At 37.8% G+C, this 22,996-nt stretch overlaps 1 long non-coding RNA gene across 1 annotated transcript in view; it reads left to right on the top strand.

Annotated features, from left to right (window-relative positions):
- The first annotated feature begins 16,322 nt into the window (after positions 1-16,322).
- Positions 16,323-22,996, top strand: part of LOC309659064 — a 1,106,759-nt gene continuing 1,100,085 nt past the window's right edge. The window contains exon 1 of the long non-coding RNA XR_014262559.1: positions 16,323-17,590. This is a non-coding gene — a long non-coding RNA (uncharacterized lncRNA). The remainder of the gene's footprint in view (positions 17,591-22,996) is intronic.

The following is a 22,996-nucleotide window of genomic DNA, read 5'->3' on the forward strand; positions in this document are numbered from 1 at the left end:
TCCTTCTCTCTCCTCACTGGTAACCACTAGTTTGTTTTCTGTGAGTATGTTTCTGTTTTGTTATATTCATTAATTTGTTGTTTTTTTTTTAGATTCCAAATATAAGTGATAACATACAATATTTATCTTTCTCTATAGGACTTATATCATTAAGAACAAATAATTTTAAGTTTATGTGGAAATACAAAAAGCCCTGAATAGCCAAAACAGTCTTGAGAAAGAAGAACAGAGCTGGAGGAATCATGCTCCCTGACCTCAGCCTACACTACAAAAGTATGGTAATCAAAACAGCATGGTACTGGAACAAAAACAGACACATAGGTCAGTGGAACAAGATAGAGAGCATAAAAATAAACACATGCACTGTGGTCAGTTAATCTATAACAAATGAGGCAAGAATACACAATGGGGAAAAGACAGTCTCTTCAATAAGTGGTGCTGGGAAAACTGGACAGCTACATGTGTTAAGAATGAAATTATAACGTTTTCTAACACCATATACAAAAATAAACTCAAAATGGATTAAAGACCTAAATTTAAGACCAAAACCCATAAAATTCCTAGAAGAAAACATAGGCAGAATACTGCCTGACATAAATCATAGCAATATTTTTTTTGGATCTGCTCCTAAAGCAAAGGAAACAAAAACAAATATAAACAAATGGAGCCTAATTAAGCTTAAAAGCTTTTGCACAGCAAAGGAAACCATCAAGAAAACAAAAAGACAACCTACTGAATGGGAGAAAATATTTGAAAATGATATGACTGATAAGGGGTTAATATCCAAAATATATAAACAGTTCATACAACTCAATATCAAAAAAAACCAACCTGATTAAAAAGTGAGCGGAAGATCTGAATAGACATTTTTCCAAAGAAGACATACAGATGGCCAATGGCACATGAAAAGGTGTTCAACATCACTAATCATCAGAGAAATGCAAGTAAAACCACAGTGAGATATCACTTCACACCTGTTAGAATGGCTATCATCAAAAAGACCACAAAAAACCAATGTTTGTGAGAATGTGGAAAAACGGGAACCCTTGTACACTGTTGGTGGGAATGTAAATAGGTGCAGCCACTATGGAAAACAGTATGGAGGTTCCTCAAAGAAGTAAAAATAGGGACTTCCCTGGTGGCACAGTGGTTAAGAATCCGCCTGCCAATGCAGGAGACACAGGTTCAAGCCCTGGTCTTGGAAGGTCCCACATGCCACAAGCAACTAAGCCCGTACGCCACAACTACTGAGCCTGCGCTCTAGAGCCCGCGAGCCACAACTACTGGAGCCTGCGTGCCACAACTACTGAAACCCATGTGCCTAGAGCCTGTGCTCTGCAACAAGAGAAGCCACCACAATGAGAAGCCTGCGCACCACAACGAAGAGTAGCCCCTGCTCACCACAACTAGAGAAAGGAAAGCCCTTGCACAGCAATGAAGACAAAACGCAGACAAAAATAAATAAATAAATAAATAAATAAATAAATAAATAAATAAATAAATAAAATTAAATCAAAAGTAAAACTAGAACTACCATATGATCCAGGAATTCCACTCCAGGCTATATATCTGAAGAAATAAAAACACTAATTCAAAAAGATACATGCACCCCATTGTTCATAGCAGCATTATTTACAATAGCCAAGATATAGAAGCAGCCTGTGTCCATCAACAGATAATGGATAAAGAAGAGGTGATACACACACACACACGTGCACGCATAATGGAATACTATTCAGCAATGTAAACAAATGAAATTTTGCCATTTGCAACGCCATGGATGGACCTAGATGGTATTATGCTTAGTGAATGTCAGACAGAGAAAGGGTTCTTTATGTGTTTTGGATATTAACCCCTTATCAGATGTGTGGTTTGCAAATATTTTCTCCCATTTTGTAGGCTGCCTTTTCATTTTATTGATTGTTCTTTTGCTGTGCAGAAGCTTTTTAGTTTCATATCATGCCACTTATTTTTTATTTTGTTGCTTGTACTTTAGGTGTCATATCGAAAAAATCATTGCCAAGACCAATGTCAAGGAGATTTTTTCTTATGTTTTCTTCTAGGAGTTATATAGTTTCAGGTCTTACAGTTAAGTTTTTAATCCCTTTTGATTTAAACTTTGTGATTGGTGTCTAATAGGGGTCTAGTTTCATTCTTTTATATGTGAATATCCAATTTTCCCAGCACCATTTGTTGAAGAGACTTTTGGGTTTTTTTCCATTGAGTATTCTTGGCTCCCTTGTCAAATATTAGTTGACTGTATATGCATGGGTTTATTTGTGGGCTCTTGATGCTGTTCCATTGATCTATGTGTCTGCTTTTATTCCAATACAATTCTGTTTTGATTACTATAACTTTGTGATACAGTGTGAAACCAGGAAGTATGATGCCTCCAGCTTTGTTTTTCTTTCTCAGGATTGCTTTGGCTATTTGGGGTTTTTTGTGGTTCCACATGAATTTTAGGATTGTTTTTTCTACAAGTAATTTCTTAAGTGACATAATGGAAAGAGTTAGGACTTCTGAGTCAGAGTGACCTGAATTCAAATCCTGAATTCTCTCTTGCCTCCCAGCTTTATGACTTGGGAAAGTTAATTACACTTTAGAGCTGCAGTTGGCTTGTCTATAAAATGTGCATAATAAGACCAAAATAGTTATTATTCCCTACTCTTCTGTACAGAGGAGGGAATTTGCCCTCCCTAGGAAAAATTGTGAAGGAGGAACTTTTCTTTTCTCATGTTTCCAGTTGGAAGAGGGAATCATTTATTGATTGGGTAGTTTGATTGATCTCTCTCCCTTTCTCTCTCCCTCCTTTCTGTAGAATGCATCAGGAATAGGTCTTACACTTGTGGAAGAAGCCATCCCTTTTGGAGATACACAGTGAGAACCCCATTTGACAGTCATGTTTTCTAGTTCTATTTTTCAGGATTAAAACTGACATTTTAATCTACATTGGTACGATCCTTGGGTCTTCTTAATTGGGTCCACACTCAGTAGCCAGGCAACAATACCAAGAAATAATAACATCTATCTGTGCTTCTAACCTCTCCATAGTTTTAAGGTTTGGAAATCATATGTGAAGTGCCTTAGCACTGTGCCTGGCAAATAGTGGTAATTAAAGAAGTGGAAGTTAATAATAATGATCATTGTCACAGTTGCAATCATTACTAGCAATGGTCATGGGGACATCATTATTCCTATGGGCTGACAAGTATTTTTTCTTTCCTATATTATTATGGACCAGCATTATCTTTCCAAAGATCCATCCTTCCTGCTGTATTACTACTACAGCTATTTCCGTACTTTGTTGTCAAAGGCCATTTTTCATTAGTGGATGCAGAGCACTTTTTCTTATCTTCCCAGGGCTCTATGACTGTTTTCAGACTGTTTGGATATGTGAAAGAACAACATATTAAGAAACTCTATCCCTGGACTCAGAAGCAGGAGAGGAGATTTGTAATGATCCCACTCCCCACATGCCTGAGTCCTGCTCCAGCTAGCAGGACTGATACCGGTTCTGTTTAGGAGGACAGTAAGTGTTTGGCTAACTTAGTACTAATTTCCTCCAGGCTGCCAGACCTGTTCTCCCTGAGAGCCCATCTTTGGGCAATGGATTCTGCCTTGTCCTATTGCCGAGGCTTCAGTTTGTTCAACAGCTCCATAAGCTGTGTCTGTTCACCTTCTCTCCCCCACCGTCATTCATCCTTCACAGTACAGGGGCTCTGGTCTCTGCTGCCTGTGCTCCTGCCCTCCTGCATTGCTCCACTGTGGTTGTTTAGAGTCTCAGCATGACCTCCCCAGAAGCATGGCGGCCCCTTGCCGACCTCGTTCTTCTCCATGCTTGACTAGCACCTCTCGCCCTCAGTCATTGTCTGGCTGTATTCCTCCCATCACTTGCAGTCAACAACAGCTCCAATCACCTGCCCCAGCCTGTCCTTCTCTCATTTTAAGAGCCATTTCCAGGTCCCATTCTTTTCTTCTGACCTCACTTCCCCTGTTTCTCCCTATCCCTTGGGGCGCTCTACCTCTGCTTCCTCAAGCAGCACCTCTACCACCTCCCTGACTTAACTTTGCACTTGCTATCCCTTCAGCCTGGGATACTCTTCCTCCTGAGAGTCATTCATGCCTTTCAAGTGTCCATTCAAATTCTAACTTCCCAGAGAGGCTTTCCTGGACCACCCCTCACCCTCCCTTTCTCACTCTTCATGCCTTTTCTTTGCTTTATTACTTTTTAAAATTTCACCTTTAGCTATCAGATATTAGATTATATTTTCATTTGCTTGTTTGTTTGTTATTTGTCTCCCCCACCCCTGCCCCCACCCCCAGGCTCCCTTCCAGAATATAAGCAAGACCCATGAGAGCAGGATTTTTATGTATTTTGTTCACTAGGTACAGAACCTAGAATAGCGTCTGGAACACAGTAGGTGCTCAGTGGATCACCCTCCCCTTTGGTAACACTATTCCATCATTCTTAATAACCTTAGTTGGCTATTAATAAAATTAAATGTGTCAGGAATAAAAGGAAAAATGTTAGTTTAGAAGTATAGATTTACAATCTCTTCTGTGATTTTAAAACCACCAAAGCTCTGAAAACAAAAATTTCTCTTCTTTTCTGGCAAATTCATTTGCCCAAAACCTGACCTGAGCTTGTATAGTCTCTGTGTAATATTTATTTAACTCACTTAATATGACTGTTCATATATTTCACTGCCTAAATATTAATAGCCTTGATTGCAGGGTGCTTTTCCAGACCCTGAATGTAATATGCAGTATATGCATTATACTAATCTTAACATTTGAAAAGTTCTGAGTTTCTGAATACATCTGGCCCCAAGGATTTCAGACAAGGGAGCTCAGACCAGTGTTTGCAATCTTTCTTCTTTTGTTCTCTTCTAAAGAGGGTAAAGGAGAAGAGAGAGAAGTAAGGAAGTGAAGAAAATTAGCACAGGGGAGAGATGGGAAAGTAGTTTGGGGGAATTTGTGGAGAGAAAGGAGGGGAGGACAGCTGCCTTTAGGAGCAACTTTGGGATATGTTAAGAAGATTTTTAAGGAATTAGGTCTTGCTGCATATTATGTAATGCAATTCCCCTATGCTACTAACTTCAGACCTACAGTAAAAACTACCATTATTTTTTAGTGTTTTATATACTTAGATTTTTTATTTTGGATGCATCATTGTGCTGAGATAAAGTTCAAGGCACCTGGTACATTTCCGGTTCCATGAACATTCATAAGAAATTGCATATCCGTTACTGGTTTTTACTGAAATGTGAACACTTCAGTGTATTCCTGTTCTAAGAGTTCTTTTCTTTTCAGAGCACAAGAATATGGATAGGTCCTTACCAGAATGTTAAAAAAACTATTTAGAAGGTTGTAAGATTAATTACATAAATTAATACATCAGACATAGGATAACAGGTTGAAGATAAATTTGGGTTGGTGTTCAAATATTGTCTGTTAAGCAATTATATTAGGTACCATGCGAGGAACTTTCACATATGTGAAATTCTAAATTCTAAGGGAATCTGTATTGATACTTATTTCTCTGTTGTGTTTTAATCAAACGTTAGCATACTTTCCCATCCCCTGTGTGGTATTGTCTTTTAGCGTGGAGTAGAATCGAAGGTGTTTTTGTTTTGCTTTGTTTTGTTTTTGCCATACAATGGTTAATTTCCTATAGTAAAATATCAAGATGACTGAATTTGTCATTTTTCTTCTGGACATTTAGCAATATGTAAACATGGGCTTAATCGTAGTTTATCTGGGTTGATGGGAAAATGTTTCAACATTGTCATTTAAAATTTTCTCACTGGTTAAAATAGTAAGATTCTATCTTTGTCATGTTTTGTGTGTTTCTGGTACTTTACGGTGTGGTAAGCAGGAGTTGCAGAGGAATTCCTTCAGCGGGTATTTCCCGCCTTGCTCTTGAGCAGAGCATGATGGCCTGCAGGTCAGGGTAAGAAGGGAAGGATTCATGCCAGGAGAATTAGTTCCCCCACGACCAATGAGAGTCCAAATCCTGTGAATGGAGAAGCCAAAATAAAGAAAATCAGAGTTCCTGAATCTGGTGGTATCTTGATAATATTAGGTAACTGTTCTAAATTAACCATAGTTGGTATATTGGAAAAAAACAAAGATCTGATACACTAGTGGCAGGCACAGTATGGTTAATTTATATAATGTGACAAGATAACTAGTATTTGGAAACATATTGGTAATTATTGAAGTAATTTTTGCATCTCCTTTCACTCTGTCTTGGGGAATTAGCTTTAGGGTATTGCCTAGGTAACTATATTTCAATTTTATTCAAAATGATCACTATTATGATAGTAGAGATCAAATGTCATTAAATCTAGACACATAGTACTTTTCATTTTAAAAACTCAAAATCTTTCTCTTTTTTAAAGGAATACCCAATATCATGCGTACTAAAAATCATAATGTAAATAACAAAATCTTTTCCATAAGCTCGAGAGTTACTAAAAAATTACATTAAGTACTTACTGTGTGCCAAGGTACTCTGCAAGGGGCTTTAAATGTATTCTTCTAATTCTCACAACAATCCTGACAGAGGGGAATTGTTAAGCTCATTTTACAGCTGTGGAAATAGAGGCTCAGGTTAAGGAACGTGCTCAAGGTCATCTAGATAGTCAGCAGAAGATTCAGGATTTGAACGTGAGTGTATCTGACTGTCAAAGCCTTTGGAATCTTCCAAAATATTACCATGCTGCCTTCTCACTCCATGTAAACAATGATGGTAGCTCACAAGAGGCATTATGTGTTGAGTATGTTCCAGGAAAATAAAAGGCTAAATCCAGATGATGACAGAAAATGACAACCTATAAAATGTTCCAACAACTTGTAAAAGATGGGTGATGTTATTAAAGCTTCACGACTTAGAATGACTAACAAATAACTTGCAAAAGTTGCAGATACAATTTCTAAGATGTAATTATTTTTAAACTAGAAGAGTTTACATATTTCTTTTCGCAATTTAGTCTTCTTTTAAGACCATGACTATTCAGTGAGAGTGAAGCAGATTGGAACTCTGAAATTTGATCAATGAGCATATTTCCAGATGAGTACGAGAGCAAAGATTCTTCAGGCAGAAGTGAGCAGTATCACACTCTCCCTTATATTGCCAGCTCCAGTGTCATGATGGTGGCACCGGACCACGTGGTTTGAAAGCAAAGCATTACTATTTCCATTGTTTTGATTCAATGCAAACAATACTGTTCATTTTGCTTTGAATTTTATAGAGCATTAAAAGAAAGCATTAGATGTTGATACATATCAAAGGAGGATATGAATTTCAAAAATTTGAAAAACGCTTTGCTAAAGAAACTTTCCATTCCTTTTAGATTGCTTGCCTTCTACTGACTCACTAGAGTACAGAGGCATGTATGTTAGACTTGCTTCTAGGATGAGTTACTGAGAAAAACAAGCATCTCACTTATTATAGTAACACTTAATATATAATATTTATAATTAACTTTAAAAAATTATAATATAATTTTAATTACAATATAATTTTAATTTTAATATAATTTTAATTTTAAAAGTTAATACATAAATTGATAATTTCTCCTGTACCCAAGAAATCCATTTTGAAACTTCTAAGTACAGGTGAGGTATCTTCAAAGGTAGAATGTTATCTGAACCCGCTTTAATCATTAGTGTATTTGGACCTTCCTGTGAACACTTGGGTCATCTTCATGACTTTGGGGCAGGTTGGTATTTTCTATTTGTCATAAGCTACTGGTAACAGTACACTGAACCCTAGGCATTTAGTGTCTTCAAATAATCCATGGTTTCCTATAGCACAAGGCAGTTTATAGCGGTCAGGTGTCAAATTTCTGCATTAGCTCTCAGATCTTTTCTGCTATCTTGTGTTAAGTCTTGATGTGTACTCACCTTCCTTTTCTCTTGTGGAATTGAGCTAATTTTTATAAAGTGGAGGCACCTTATAAATATCTCCATTGCTGCCATGTCACTTCTAACTCCAATCTGTTTCCTTCACAATGGGATATCACCTGGCTTTTTCTAAAGGGATCATGCCTTCTATTCTCGAATTCAGAAGTAAAATAAAATATGTGAGAGCCATGTAATTAAGGAGGGGGCAAAGGAAAGAACTGATATTTGCTGAGTACCTCTGATGTTCTGCACATTGGCTGGGCTTTACATATGCTATCTTATTTGATCTAGGTAGAAACTAGAGACACTAAATCCACTGCATTTATATTATGCTAATGATGGCATCAGCTCAGTTTCAGGCTCTTCTGATGGTCCTTCTTATGAAAAATTTTGTCATTTGGTTTGTGTGTAATTGAGAGAGAGAAGGAGAGGGTGTGTTTGTTGTCCTATATGTTGACAGATCATGGTTGGCTAGTGCAATGGGGAGTGAGGATCAGAATGTCTCCAGAACTGCTTTGTTTCTGGGTGTTGATATGGTGAGAGCCATGTGGATGGCATATGGAAACCCTGAGGTAGCCTAAATCAGCTCTCAGCTTGGTGGGCTCTGCCTGGTACTGATGACACATTGAATAGATGAGGAGCAAATTAGATGTTTCACCCACCTGGTTAACTAGATGTTATCTTTATACTCCTAATGCCTTTCCCAATATTGATGAGAGTTCCCCTGAAAGGCTATTTGCCACAGTGCTAAGTGAATCCAACTTTGGGGTCCCAGTCTGGCTTGTCACTATGTATGGGTATCAAGAGACAGTATAGTATAGTAGAGAGGCTCAGTGTGCTGACTCTGCAGGGAAGCTGCCTTTTATGAACCCTGGTCCTACCACAAACTGCCTTTGTGACCTTGGATAAGTCACTTAACCTCTCATAGAATCAGTTCTTTCCAACTATAAAATGCGTATAATAATAGCACCTATAACGCATGTAGAGTACAAAGCACAGTGCCTGATATATTGTTAGTACTCATTTGTCACTGTTGTCATAATAATAAAGATCACAACAACAGCAACAATTATTATGTTTAAAACAAGAGCCTCAATAAGAATAAATCAACTTCATGACTTCAAGGAAGCAAACGCTATTAACATTGTGTCCTCTTAAATTTCCATATAATGCTAATTTATGCATTTAATAATCTTAATTGTCAGGAAACTTTTCCTCATTTTTAACCTAAATCCTGAATGCTATAGATAGGTTCTCATTCCTCTTGAACTACCCACGGAGATTGTTTCCTTAGAGTCTTCATTTTCTATAAAATTTTCTCCATCCTTCCCAGAAGGCCCAAATTTCATTAGATTTTTGGAGGACATGGAATGTAAGTTTAACCCTTGCAATAGTCTCATTTTAGTCTATTTTGTCACCTCAAATAAATTCTTCAGAAGAAAACTGTGTTCTTTCCCTTCATTTTTCATGGCCATTTTATAATGGAATGAGCCGTATGTATTTAAGCATATGGCAAAATCATTCTTTGGTAAGGGCAGTTTGAAAGACAAAGTTAAACCTATTTAATGGGATATTTTGGAAAAGAGAAAAAGAAAAGTCATGTTGGCCCAAGGTTTTGTTTTGGGCACATTTAGGTGACAACGTTATTTTACAGGAACTGGTTTTACTTTTCTAATTCTTTCCTTAATGTGGTTGCATAATTCATATTCATGTTAAGTGTTATTAAAATAAATGTAACTATTTTAAATTTGATAAGCACATAAATTCTTTTCTTTCAGTGGAAGCATATATGGCGTGAAAAACTTCACTGTCGGACGATTCATATCAGTAGAGACAGATCTTTGTTTTTTAAATTTTATTTTCAGATCTTATAAGATGTCTTATTTCAGTCACAAATAAAAAAGGCTGCATGCTGTACTGCAGGGAAGACATGTACATGCATTCTAAATTCTCTTTCACATTCTAGAAATTACAACCAGGAACTGCAGGTAGTTTTGAAAGCTCTTTCAAATTATCAACTGCTATAGACCAGAGCTTTTCAAGTTTTAAAGTGTGGAGGAATCTCCCAGTGGATCTTGTTAGAATGCAGATTCTGATTTAGTAGGCCTGGGGCGGAGCCTAGGATTCAGCATTTCTAACAGGTCGCAGGTGATGCTAGTGCTGATGGTCCTGGGCTGCACTTTGGGTAGCAAGACTGTGGACTTCTGTCCCTCTTTGTGACTTCGACCCATCTCAGAAACTCTGCAGGGTATTCTGTATCCAAAAAGTGGGGGTAACTGAAGTCAGTTAGAAGGGATGATGAAATAAATAATCACAGAGGTAAACGGGAGTCTCACCGTAAACACTCAAGTCACTATAATTTATGATCTCTTGGGACAGCAACGGTGTTTGAGCCAGCCCTTCCACGTCGTGGTTCCTTTCTCCCAAGACTCATTATTCACTATTATTATTACCATTACCTTGCCTTTGCCATTTATTTATTTATTTGTTTGTTTGTTTGTTTATTTATTTATTTATTTGGCTGTGTTGGGTCTTCGTTTCTGTGCGAGGGCTTTCTCTAGTTGCGGCAAGCGGGGGCCACTCTTCATCGCGGTGCGCGGGCCTTTCACTGTCGCGGCCTCTCTTGTTGCGGAGCACAGGCTCCAGACACGCAGGCTCAGTAGTTGTGGTTCACAGGCCTAGTTGCTCCGTGGCATGTGGGATCTTCCCAGACCAGGGCTTCCCTGGTGGCGCAGTGGTTGAGAATCTGCCTGCCAATGCAGGGGACACAGGTGCCTTTGCCATTTCTATGTCTTGTTTCTTTTACAAAGCCTGGGAAGACCATTCAGTCTGCAAGATCCAAGGAGGTTCTGAGCTCAGAGAAAGATGTGGTCTTCACAGGAAAACGGATATCTGCCTTAAAATTTGGTGCTGTCACCACAATGTTTATAAGCAAACCTTACCTTCTGCTATTTTTATATATTCCAGAGTGCCTAAAGTAGTGTCAGACACATAGGAGGTGTTTAATACGGAATTTGGTTGCTGAATCCCACAGTGGTGTAAGAATGATCATTTGCACTAGGGAACAATTCTGAATGAGGATGTGAGGTCTGTGCATTAAGAGGGCTAGCATTCTGCCTGTCAGGGGAGAGGTAGGTTGGCATGGTGCCTCATTTCTTCTCACCCAGCAGGACTTGGGGATTGTTGTAGTTTAAAGTTAGTTAAATACTGGCCCACACTGTCCTTGATGTTGAAGAGAAAAACCAAGTTGAGAGGTATTAAATATCAGAATTAGCTACCAAAGGCAGTAACCCTGGAAAACGTGAGAAAACTACTGCATAACTCTGTTTAAAAAGAAAAAAAAAAAAAAAAAAAAAAAAACCTCAACTTTTGCTTGGTTCAATTTTGTTGAAAGTTTAGGAAAAAGGTGTAGCCCCTTTAAAAGGCTTAAAAGAAGTTTCTAGAGAAGTTAATTAGTAATCTTTACTCTTATGGGAATAATAGTAACTTTTACAGCTTCAAAGGGTTGTGGAGTGAATGATTAAAAACTTATTGTCCGGGGCTCCTCTTGCTGTTTGAGAGAGAGGGTGCTCTGGGTTTTCACAGTGTTCTGGGCTGCTCATGGGGGTTGGTGGAAGATTGTCTCACAATGTTCTTTGGCCAGTTGAAAGGGAACTGCTGGTAGTCAAGCTGTGTGAAAGAAGTGTGTCTGTGCAAAAAGAGGCACAAAGGGACATCCATCCAGGAAGCTAAGACAAGACTCAGGGACCTCAAGCCCTTCCTTTTCTTTACATGACTGTGTATGAATCAAAAACTGCTATTACAGTTCCTTAGTCCAAGATGGTTGACCAAGTTGCTACAAACTATCAGTCTCTAGACAGGTAGTGTTTTCTGTTGTTGGTATTATTTTTTGTTTGTTTTAATGTGGAAAAAACCTAAATATTTTTCTTAAGGAAGCATAATATTAGATTAATAACTGGTAAAGTCAGTTTGGGCTGGTATAACAAAAATACCATAGACTGGGTGACTTAATAAACATTTATTTCTCACAGTTTTGGAGGCTGGGAAGTCCAAGATCAAGGTACCAGCAAATTTAGTGCCTCGTGAGGGTCCATTTCCTGGTTGATAGACACCTATCTTCTTGCTGTGTCCTCACATGGCAGAAGGGGTGAGGGAATGTTCTGGGGTCTCTTTTATAGAGCACTAATCCCATTCATGGGGGCTCCACCCTTATGACCTAATCACTGCCCAAAGACCCCACCTCCAACTACCATCATATTTGAGATTAGGTTTTGGCATATAAATTTTGGGAGAACACAAACATTCAATCTATAGCAGGTAATATTTAAAGACCAGAAAATAACAAACTTTTAAGAAGTGATTTTAAATTATATCATGACCTAAATTTATTAAACAAAAGTTAGCATTTGTGTTATACCTTTAATATACCTATAATTTTCACTTATACATATTTATGACCATATAGGTTTACTTCCTGTTACTAACATTCATCCTTGGCTGACCTGTGAAATGGAAGCTTAACCTCCTTCTTCTCTTGGTGACATTGTCCCTAAATGAGGCATGGAACTCAGAGGAAATATCATGGAAGGACTCTCTCTTTACCCCAGACAGTTTTAAGCTGGGTCTAGGCCGAAGGCAGGGTGAGTGGCCTATGAGCTAGGGTTCTTTAGTTGCAAGCAACAGAACTGACCCTAGCTGATTTGAGCAACAGGGAATTTATAGGAAAAATGTGAGAGGATGCACAGGTTCAACAGTAAGCCTGGAAATCCCAAGCTCGCAAAAGAATAGGTGCAGGGCAGCTCTAGTGGTTTGGGCAGCAGTCTCATGGCATCACTGCTGGAACAAGTGAGCCCAGCTGACTTCCTTCCTTGCATCCTTCTGCTCAAGATTGAATTCCCGCAAAAGGGAGCATATCCTTAGCTAAAGATGGTGGGAGACACTTTGTGCACCAAAGACTTTATGCCTTGGGGGAGACAAAATTGAGGTGCAGCCACTGGAGAAGGAAAGAGGTCAAGTGGGCAAGAAAAACAGATGCACAAAGTTGGAAAGAATAAGCAGGGGCTGAGAAGACGGTTCTTCCTCAATTCTTTCCATCGCAGGATAGATTTGAGTCTATAATTTAGTCGTTGGGCTCTGCGGCTGAGCCTCTGTAACTGCGTTGCTCATGTGTTCAGCTTTAACAAGTGTTACATTTTTCAGTGGGTACAACTGCTGAGGAGATGCTGATTATTTATTTTTTTATCTGATTTTGTTTTGTATACAGGACATTTGCCACCTTTGTAAAGAAAGCTAAGGAAAGCTGCCAATAACCTTGCCTAATGCTTCAATAAATAATAACCTATTTGGTCATTTCAAAACCATTTCTTTTTCCTTGCCCAACCTTTGTATTCACTTACACATGTGCGTGCACACACACGTTTCTGGGAAGTAGTTCCAGACACATGGTGGAAACAGTGAAGGCGATGACAGTTAGGACTGTTTCCCAGGTGCCCACAGGCATATTAATCATCAAAGAATAGGAGGAAAAAATTTGAATTTTTGTGATTCTTGACCCTTCATTCTCAATGGATTAGTTCACATGGATTTAGCATGATTGGCCCTGCTGGCAGTTTTGACTCCGTTGTTGATGATAAAGAAAAAATGCTTTTTTACTGGAATTCATACACTTCATTACCCTGTCCTGGTCCACAGGATGCATGCAGTGTGTAATCACATAGCGTCCTTTTTAAAAAGCAGCAAATCCTCTTCTTTTAATTTTGTGTAAGGAAAATTCTAAGCAAGTTTTAGTTTTTTAGCTTAAAACGAAATTGTAGGCTAATTGATTTTTGAAAAGCTTATGACACTCACAACCCAGCTGAGAATAAGTGGCATAATTCTAAGGGTATTTGGGGGATATATAACCTCAAAAATTGGAGTTTCCATCCTCCACTGGTGGCTGTTTCCCTTAGTGACAAAGGTTAACATTTATTGAGCAGTTGCTATCTGCCAGGCACTATGCTAAATGCTTTTCATGAAAAAGTTAGTTTAATTTCCACAAAAATCTTAAGAGGTCTGAACCTTTACTATCTCAGTTTTACAGATGATGAAACTGAGGCCCAATGAGATAAAGTAATATTTAGCAGCGAAGCCTAGATTTAAACTCAGGAAGCTGACAGACCTTTGTTTAAACACCGTGCTATGCTTCTTCTCTTGCTGTGGAATAAAATTTAGGAAACAAATTAGCTGTTGTTTTTTTTTTTTTTTACATTTCTTTTTATCCCATGGTCCTTCTCCCATTCAAGTTGCAATCTTGTAGCATTTGCTGTTTGGGAAGGGGTCATTATAGTAAAACCCTTCATGGTAGCCATGGGAAATGAATCAATTTCTTGGCTTTTGAGTTTCAGAAAGATCCAGGCATAGGATGGGATGATGTGGAGTGGTACTAAGGATACTTCTTTATCAGAGCCAGGATCCTCCCACTCTTGTAATGTTTGCTGGTGAGAGAGGGACTGTGTATAAAAAAGACGAGAATCAGGCTGAAGCTAGAGGGATGTTGGTAGGTCCTGAGAAGGGGATTTTTGGATTGAGTCTTAATTCAGGTATGAGAGCCATTGATAGAATACTCAGATTTGCCACTTTGTAAGAGAGGAGTTTGAAATAGAAATTAAGCTCTCTGGAAAGTAGAACAGTCCTACATCCTATACACCTGAGTTTTGCCTGAGATTTACTCCCTCTAAACTCCAAAAAGCCCACCAAACCCTTTGCTTAGAAGTTTTATAAAATCCATTAAAGCAGGAGGAAAATACCCAATGGCTAAATTGAGGTCAAATCAAATCAGTGGGAAAACCAATAGTGGCAATTCTCATTTTGCATGGTTTAGAATGCATGAATTTCTGTTAGTTTAGTTTGATAACACCAGTCCCCCAACAAAATGGTTCAAATTTCAGTATTAATCTCAAGTAATCTTCCACAGCGCAAACTTTGCTGCTAGCTCTCCAGCTCACAAATCATGACGTAAAAAACAAATGCACTCTTTTTTATGGAGGAGTAATATTCTATTGTGTATATATGTCATATCTTCTTTATCCATTCATCCATTGATGAACACTTATCTTGTTTCCATACTTTAGCTATTGTAAATAATGCTGCAATGAACATAGAGGTGCATATATCTTTTCAAATTAGTGATAGTTGGGTCATGTGGCAATTCTATTCTTTTTTTTTTTTTTTGAGTAATCGCCATCCTGTTTTCCATAGTGGCTGCACCAATTTACCAATCAACAATGTACAAGTGTTCCCTTTTCTCCAAATTCTCTCCAACATTTGTTATTTCTTGTCTTTTTGTTAATAGCCATTCTAATAGCTGTGAGGTAATAGCTTATCGTGGTTTTGATTTGCATTTCCCTAATAATTAGTGATGTTGAGCATCTTTTCATGTGCTTGTTGGCCATTTGAATGTCCAAGTGTCCTTCGATGGGTGAATGGATAAAGATGTGGTGCATAAACACAATGCAATACTACTCAGCCACAAAAAGAAGGAAACCCTGCCATTTGCAACAACATGGATGGATCTTGAAGGTATTATGCTAAGTGAAATAAGTCAGACAAAGACAGATACCATATGATTTCACTCACATGTGGAATCTCACAAAACAAAACACAAAATAAAACAAAAAAATCATAGATATGGAGATCAGGTTAGTGGTTACCAGAGGAGAAGGGGGTTGGGGGGGGGCAAAATGGGTGGCGGGGGTCAAGTGTGTGGTGATGGATGATAACTGGACTTCTGGTGAGGTTCACTTTGTAGTGTATACAGGTGTTGAATTATAATGTTTCAGATACATATATGAAACAGATGCACATCATGATCAGTGAAAATCACATCACTTTATTCAGTGCCTCTCACTGTGCCTCTGTTATTCAGTTCATGCACAGACAGCAAAGTGCATAGTGGTGTTGTGTCTTTGTCTTCCAGTGATAAGCTCACGTGATTTTTTACAAAAATAGATCCTTGAAACAGGGAATTGGTGAATAATGGAAGAGCAGCAAAGAAACAAAAAATGATAACTCTGGAAGTAAAATTGGAAAGTGGTTATGAAAAAAAGGATGAAGATGTCCCAGAGGAAGTGACACTGGTTAAAAAAAACAACAACCCCAAACAAAAAACTCCACATTAAAGAACTCTTAGAGATATTATACAATGTTTAAATCAAATAACAAAGAGCAAAAGGTTAAAAGCTGACCCAAACTTAGAAAAGAGTGTAATAATGCAGTAAGACAGAAAAGATATTTGCTCCATATCCTATTATACAATGAAAAGGCAAGCACTGTTTAAACAACTTTTGATGAGATTCTTACAAAAATTTTTAACATATTAATTTTCAATGTTTCTAATGTTTTAAATTACAGTGTATAGAATATATATTAATTTTTCTATTTTTTAAATTCCCCTATGTATTTATAATTGACAGTAAGAGGTGATTTATTGTTTTGACAAAAACTTCTAGAGGTCACAAAACAATCATAATTTCTCATTGATTTTAAGACGACTTGCATGGTTTTAGCTTGCATGGTCATTCGTATGGTCCCATACTGCTGTGCAGTGTGAAGACTATCCGTATCCAGAAATGTTCCTTTACCTATTTAAAATCAACTTCAAAATATCTCCATCTCAAAAAACTGTACACCTAAAAATTCTCATGCTGCTCTCAAGAGTTGTCTTGAAATTGGTGTTCTCAACCTGCACACAGAGGAAGAGAAAAATGTGCTGTGAACTATATTCTGAGGCCTTGGGAGTCCTCTAGGGACAAGCTTAGTAAATGCCTTCTCTCCAATAAGCCTTTGGTGTCAAAATGTCCCCCTCTGTTGTTAAATGGTCTTAAGTGGTTGACGTTGCTCATTTTTGGTGTTGTTAGCACATCATCTCATAAGTGAACCTGTGATCATTGTGTGGGATGTTCACAAGCCCAGTCATTGCACTCCAGTCATTACTACTCATTCTCCATGTCATGTTTTATGTGGGAATATGCCTTGTGGGACAGGAAACAATCAGACACTTATACTAACAGAGAGGATTACAGATGTGCTCTTCTTTTATTGTCTCTGGGGTTCTTTTAGATCATCTGAAATGATTAAACAAAGTTTAAAAATATTTCACCAAAAATGCTTAATGCCACATATATACAGTGGAATATTACTCAGCCATAAGAAGAAACGAAATTGAGTTATTTGTAGTGAGGTGGATGGACCTAGAGTCTGTCATATAGAGTGAAGTAAGTCAGAAGGAGAAAAACAAATACCGTATCCTAACACATATATATGGAATCAAAAAAAAAAAAAAAGGTTCTGAAGAACCTAGGGGCAGGACAGGAATAAAGATGCAGACATAGAAAATGGACTTGAAGACACAGGGAGGGGGAAGGGTAAGCTGGGATGAAGTGAGAGAGTGGCATGGACTTATATATACTATCAAATGTAAAATAGATAGCTAGTGGGAAGCAGCTGCATAGCACAGGGAGATCAGCTCGGTGCTTTGTGACCACCTAGAGGGGTCGGGTAGGGAGGGTGGGAGGGAGACGCAAGAGGGAGGGGATATGGGGGTATATGTATACGTATAGCTGATTCACTTTGTTATACGGCAGAAACTAACACACCATTGTAAAGCAATTATACTCCAATAAAGATGTTAAAAAAAAAAGAAGTTTCCTTGAAAAAAAAACAAAATAGTATAACAGGTTGGAAAACTGTCTGGTACCTTTTACAAAGCTAAACATAAATAACCCCTATATTTTCATAATTACACTCCATTGTTTTTTACCCAAGAGAAATGAAAACTCCTGTCCACAAAAGACTTGTACAAGAAAGTTCATAGTGGTTTTATTCACAGTAGTCCCAAATTGGAAATGACCCAATGTCTATCAACAGGAGAATACATAAAGTGTGGTATTTTCATGCAATATATTACTACTTAGCAATAAAAATGAATGAACTAATAGCGCTTAAGTATATGGCTGAATCTCAATATGTGGAGCAAAATATGCCAGACTCAGAAGAGTGCATGCTGTATGAGTCCATGTATGTGAAATTCAAGGAATGGTAAAACCAATGTTGTGAGATTTTGAAATCAGAACAGTGGTTGTCTTGTGGTAGATGGGATAGAGTAGGAGGACATATGAGAAAATTTTATGGGGAGATGGAAGTTTTCTATATCTTTATTTAGTTGTTGGTTACCTGGGTGTTTACATTTATGTATTGAACTATACACTTAAGGATTTAATTATATGTAAATTTTACCAAATAAGATTAAAACTTTCATTGATTCAAAGATTTCACATTTCTTATAAGTAATAATTATTAAGAAAATAGATTTAAAGAGTAGTAATTGCTTGGTTACTAACATCTGCTTTTATCTTATTATGAAGTTTCCCTGTCAAATTTAATCTTTGTTGTTTTGTTTGAGACTTGAATGGGGTTCTTCATAGGAGAGTATTTTCACCCAACGTGGGACTCTGGTGTCAAATTGTAAATTGAAAATCAAGATAAAACAATATAATCTAAGTTCTGGAGCTGAAAAATTGGTATTTCTTTGGAACATTTGTAAAGTATGTGAATTAAAAAAAAAAACTATATGAAACTTACAACCCACAAGTACTGTGTAGGGGGTGGATGAAGTCATGGAAGTTGTCATGTGAAAATGGTTACAGGCTCAGAGTAGCTGTTTTATATAAGCATCCTTTTCCCATCCTACCCCTAATCTTCTGATCTGTTAGATCAGTGATCTTATTCAAAGGTCCAGGGACTTTTTCCATGTCAGTAATGATTCTGTGTGGTCCACAGTTCTATTTTATTGAATGCAAAAAGGGATCTAAAGAAGGTGGGATAGGTCTCTGAGCACTCCAAAGTGGACTCACTCTATTTGGGTGCCTAGAACAGAATGGGTGGAGGCCAGTTGTAAAATCTGTCTCACTGCTTAGCCCGAGCTAGGGAAGAAGGCTGGGTAGGTACTGATGCAAAGAAAACTTCTATACAATATTTTTCTACTGAGTAAAAGCTAGTGTCTTAGAAGGCTCTACATGATCTCACCATCTCTTTTTTTTTTATTTTTTTTTCACCATCTCTTATTTTTCTGATCTCTTCTACTCTCCTTTACCTCAATCACATTGGCCTTGACTGGCCAGGTACTCTCCTATCTCAATGCCTTTGCACTCGCTTTGCCTTTTGCCTCGAATTCCCTTCCTCCAGACAACCACCAAACTCACTCTTTCACCTCTTTGAAGTCTTTGCTCAAATGCCATCTTCTCAGCTAGCCTTACCTGACCCCAGTAGCTAAGATTGAACACCTCCCCTCTATTGGACACTCCGTATTCCCCTTTTCTAGTTAGTGTTTTTTGCCATAACACATCACCTCCTCATATTTTATACCATTTACTTATTTGTTTAGCTTATTGTTTGTCTTCTCACACTAGAATGAAAAGCTTCACAAGGATGAGCACTAGAACAGTGCCTAGCTCAAAGAAGATAATCAGCATTTATCCAAAGACGGAGTGAGTGAATACAGGGGAGAGAGAGCCGGTGGGTAAGCCGGTAGGCTCTTGATCCAGACCATCTAGGTTGAAATCTGACTCTGCTAGTTCTTGGCTATGTGACCTTGAGCAAATCACCTAATGTCTCTGTGCCTAAGTAAAATGGGTACCTACCTCGTATGATTGTGGTGAGGATTAGATAAGTTCATACTATAGAACATTTAGGACAGTGCCAGGCATGTTTATGTGCTCTACATATATTAGTTATTGTTGATATTCAGTAATCTATGGATAAGTTTTCTTCAGGTCCTATGTGCTGTTATAAGGGAATTTAAAATTAGGAGTCTAACCTTCTGAGAGTTTAGAATTGAATTTTTATATAGTTCCTTTTTCCCAGAAAGCGCTTTCACACACTGCCTATTGAACTTCAGTTTATTCTTTAAGACCCAGCTCAAATGTGACCTTCTTGGTGAGGCCACCCTGTTTTCTCCAGGTGGTGTAAACTCTCTGTGCTCCGAATGCAAAGCATTCGTTTATTCATTTGTTTGTTTTGCAAACATTTATTGAACATGTATTGATGGGCCAGATGAGGCGCTAGGGATATAGGAAAGACTAAGATGTGGCTTTGGCTTTGAGGGGTATGTAGTTTGTTAGCAAATGCAGATGTATGCAGAAATAAGGGCACAGTGGTATCATGTGTCTGTTAGCAGGTAGAGTGCTTATCTGTTTATCTCTGTCCTGTCTCCTGGATTGTGAGCTTCTGTACCCAGAAACTCTACATTTCAGTTATTCTTTGTGTCACAATTCCCTCTGTGGTGCTTGTCTGGCACATGGCATGTACTTAAACATGTTTATTGAAATAGTTGACATAACTGGGGAAAACAAGAAATGCATAACAAAGAGACAAGTAAAAGAAATGATCATGATGATGATATTAACAGCTAATACTTTTTGAGTGTTTACTCTGGGCCCGCTACCAATCTAAGTACTTTGCATATTTTACTTTAACCTATATAACAACAGAAATAGCAAGGTATTATCATTTGTATTCTATGGATGAGGAAATAGGCTCAGAGAAACTAAGCCACTTGTCCAGGGATAGAACCATGGTTACAACTCAGCATGGTTTGCTTCCAAAGATCATTTTTGCCTGCTAGTCTATACATCACTAAGATGTTGGCTGGTACCGATCTGGAAACTTTTTGTGGTCAGCTACTTGTATCTGAGTATTTGGTATTTCTTCTCCTGCTATTTTTCTTTCTCCAAACTCGTCAGACACAATTATGGGCATAAAAGTTGTGGACAAATGGCTCCAGGGAGTCGTGTTTCAATTAGCAAAGTTGAGGCCAGTGTGGTCAGCTTTCTGGATTCTGACATACCTCTTCTCTTCTTTCTCTTTTTCTCAGTGTAGTTTAAAATGTGCTGATAGAGAATTGGACTGCTGACAGTAGCACCAACCTACCCATCAAAAAGAAGGAGGCAGTGGGGAACAGTTAGGAAGAACATAAAGATATTCCTTTCCATTTTTTAAAAGCCTTTACTGGCGGAGAGGGAGCCAGAAAGATAGGAGATGGTCTAAGGTGGCCTTGCCTTTCATGAGTTTAAAGGTACTTAGTGTGGGGTGAAAAGTTATTTTTCTTTTTTGACTTCTCTAAATAAGGAGAAACAGGTCATCTTAGAAAACAAAGGAGGATTCTATTTCATCATCTGATGCAGTGTTAGGCTTGGAAATTGTTATATAGTCTGATACATTTCAATGAATATCTATTTAGTCAGAATTTATAAGGGGACATAAAATGAAGTAGTTTCAATGTTCACAGGTAAAATCCCTATTTTTTCTCTTCAAATGAGCTAGTCAGGATGAAAACCCAAGTTTATTTTAGCAGGCTTACCTCAAGAACACTTTGACTGCAAGATGCCAGTGCACTTTAGTAGGGTGACTATCTGCTTGAGGAGAACAGAACAAAATAAGTATCCTCAAGGATTTTTAGGAAAAAAATCGGCTAGTTCTGTTAAATTAGGAATAGAAATAGCAGCATATGACATTTTAAGCAACCCCAAGGATGGGTTTACTTGGAGTCAAATGCATGATCATCTTAGGTCAGATAACTTACTTCTTCAGCCCTGACGTGGACAAAAAAGATCAGTTAATTTAGACCATATTCCAACAGTCAGCTGAAAAATTGTGTTCTTATTGTGATTTCCCCCCCCAAAATCTAAATATATTAATATTAGCAGAATTATTGTAAAAGGACAAATTTGATAACACTAAATGAAATGACAAAAACCTCTGATATTAAAATTAGAGTTATGCATGGGAGAAGATAAAGCAATTCTAATGTAATGGCTATTAGAACATCAGGATTGCTATTATCTTAGAATTGATATTGTTATATCAGTTATGTACTTTTTTATAGCAAATCTGAATAACTTAAGTTCTTTCAATTTTTTATAGTCCACATTAAACTATTTATGTGGTGTCTATGCTAAGAGACTGTTGCACTTATACTATTTTTATATTTTTTGTAGACAGTAAAAATTATGTTCTTAAATATTGGATGTAAACGTCTAATTACATAAGCTTATATTAAATCCAGTTTTAACATAGTTTGAGTAGTTAAAGTCTGACTTTGATTTGGAGATTTCCTTGACCCTTTCTCCTTGAACCCAATTGATAATATTATTATATTGCTTTTCATTTAGTTTATTATTCTTGGAGCAGAACTATTTTAATTGTTAATTATTATAATAGAATACAAGCAGCATGGGATTATAGGGAAGGGAACATGGTATGTCTTTTTTAATGTCAGAATAGAACAGGCGTTCAGTAATATTCACTGAATGAATGAATAACTTGAAAGTACATCTTACTATCTGGTAATCATAATGATTATATTAACTAGCATTTATTGAGTACTTACCACATCTTAGGCACAACATGTTTCTCCTTTTTATACATTATTTCTCACAAAAAACTGAAGATTAGAGAGTTTAAGTACATTGTCCAAGTTCAGGTGGCCAGCAAGTGATAAGCTCAAAGCCAGCTTCTCTTCTCTGGGTCTTGCGGGAGCTGCTCTCTTTCCCTTGTTCTGCAGTATTTTTCCCTCCCCTTTTTTGTTCGGCCTCACACAGGAAGCGAGCTCTGCAGACTGGACATTCTTAGTGGAGAGGATGAGTGGACTGGCCCAGGCCCTGCTCTCTGTCCCTCATGTGGGGTCTGATCTCCTCCTTAGCTCTCAGGCTGTGAGGTGGATTTACGGGCACTGAGTCATCCTCCTTCAAACTGGCGCTCACTAGTGGCCCCTCTGATCTACAAACGTTCTCTCTTCCTCCTTCCCTGCCTGTGGGCTGGTTTGTGTGCTGAGCTAATGCCTATCAAGCAAAATGATGTCTTCTGAGCCCTCATCAGTGTTTTCATCAGATTGAAGGGAGACACTTTATTGAAACTGCTTGGCAATGTCATTTTTAATTGGAAGTCTCTTTGACTTTGCATTTTTAATTGTATTAACAACAATGTACTGCAGTGACTTAGAAAATGTTTATAACTTGACCCAGTCGAAGCCTTATTTACTAAAAAATAAAAT

Source organism: Balaenoptera physalus, assembly GCF_965194825.1.
Source record: "Balaenoptera physalus genome assembly, chromosome: 3".
Taxonomy (NCBI): domain Eukaryota; kingdom Metazoa; phylum Chordata; class Mammalia; order Artiodactyla; family Balaenopteridae; genus Balaenoptera; species Balaenoptera physalus.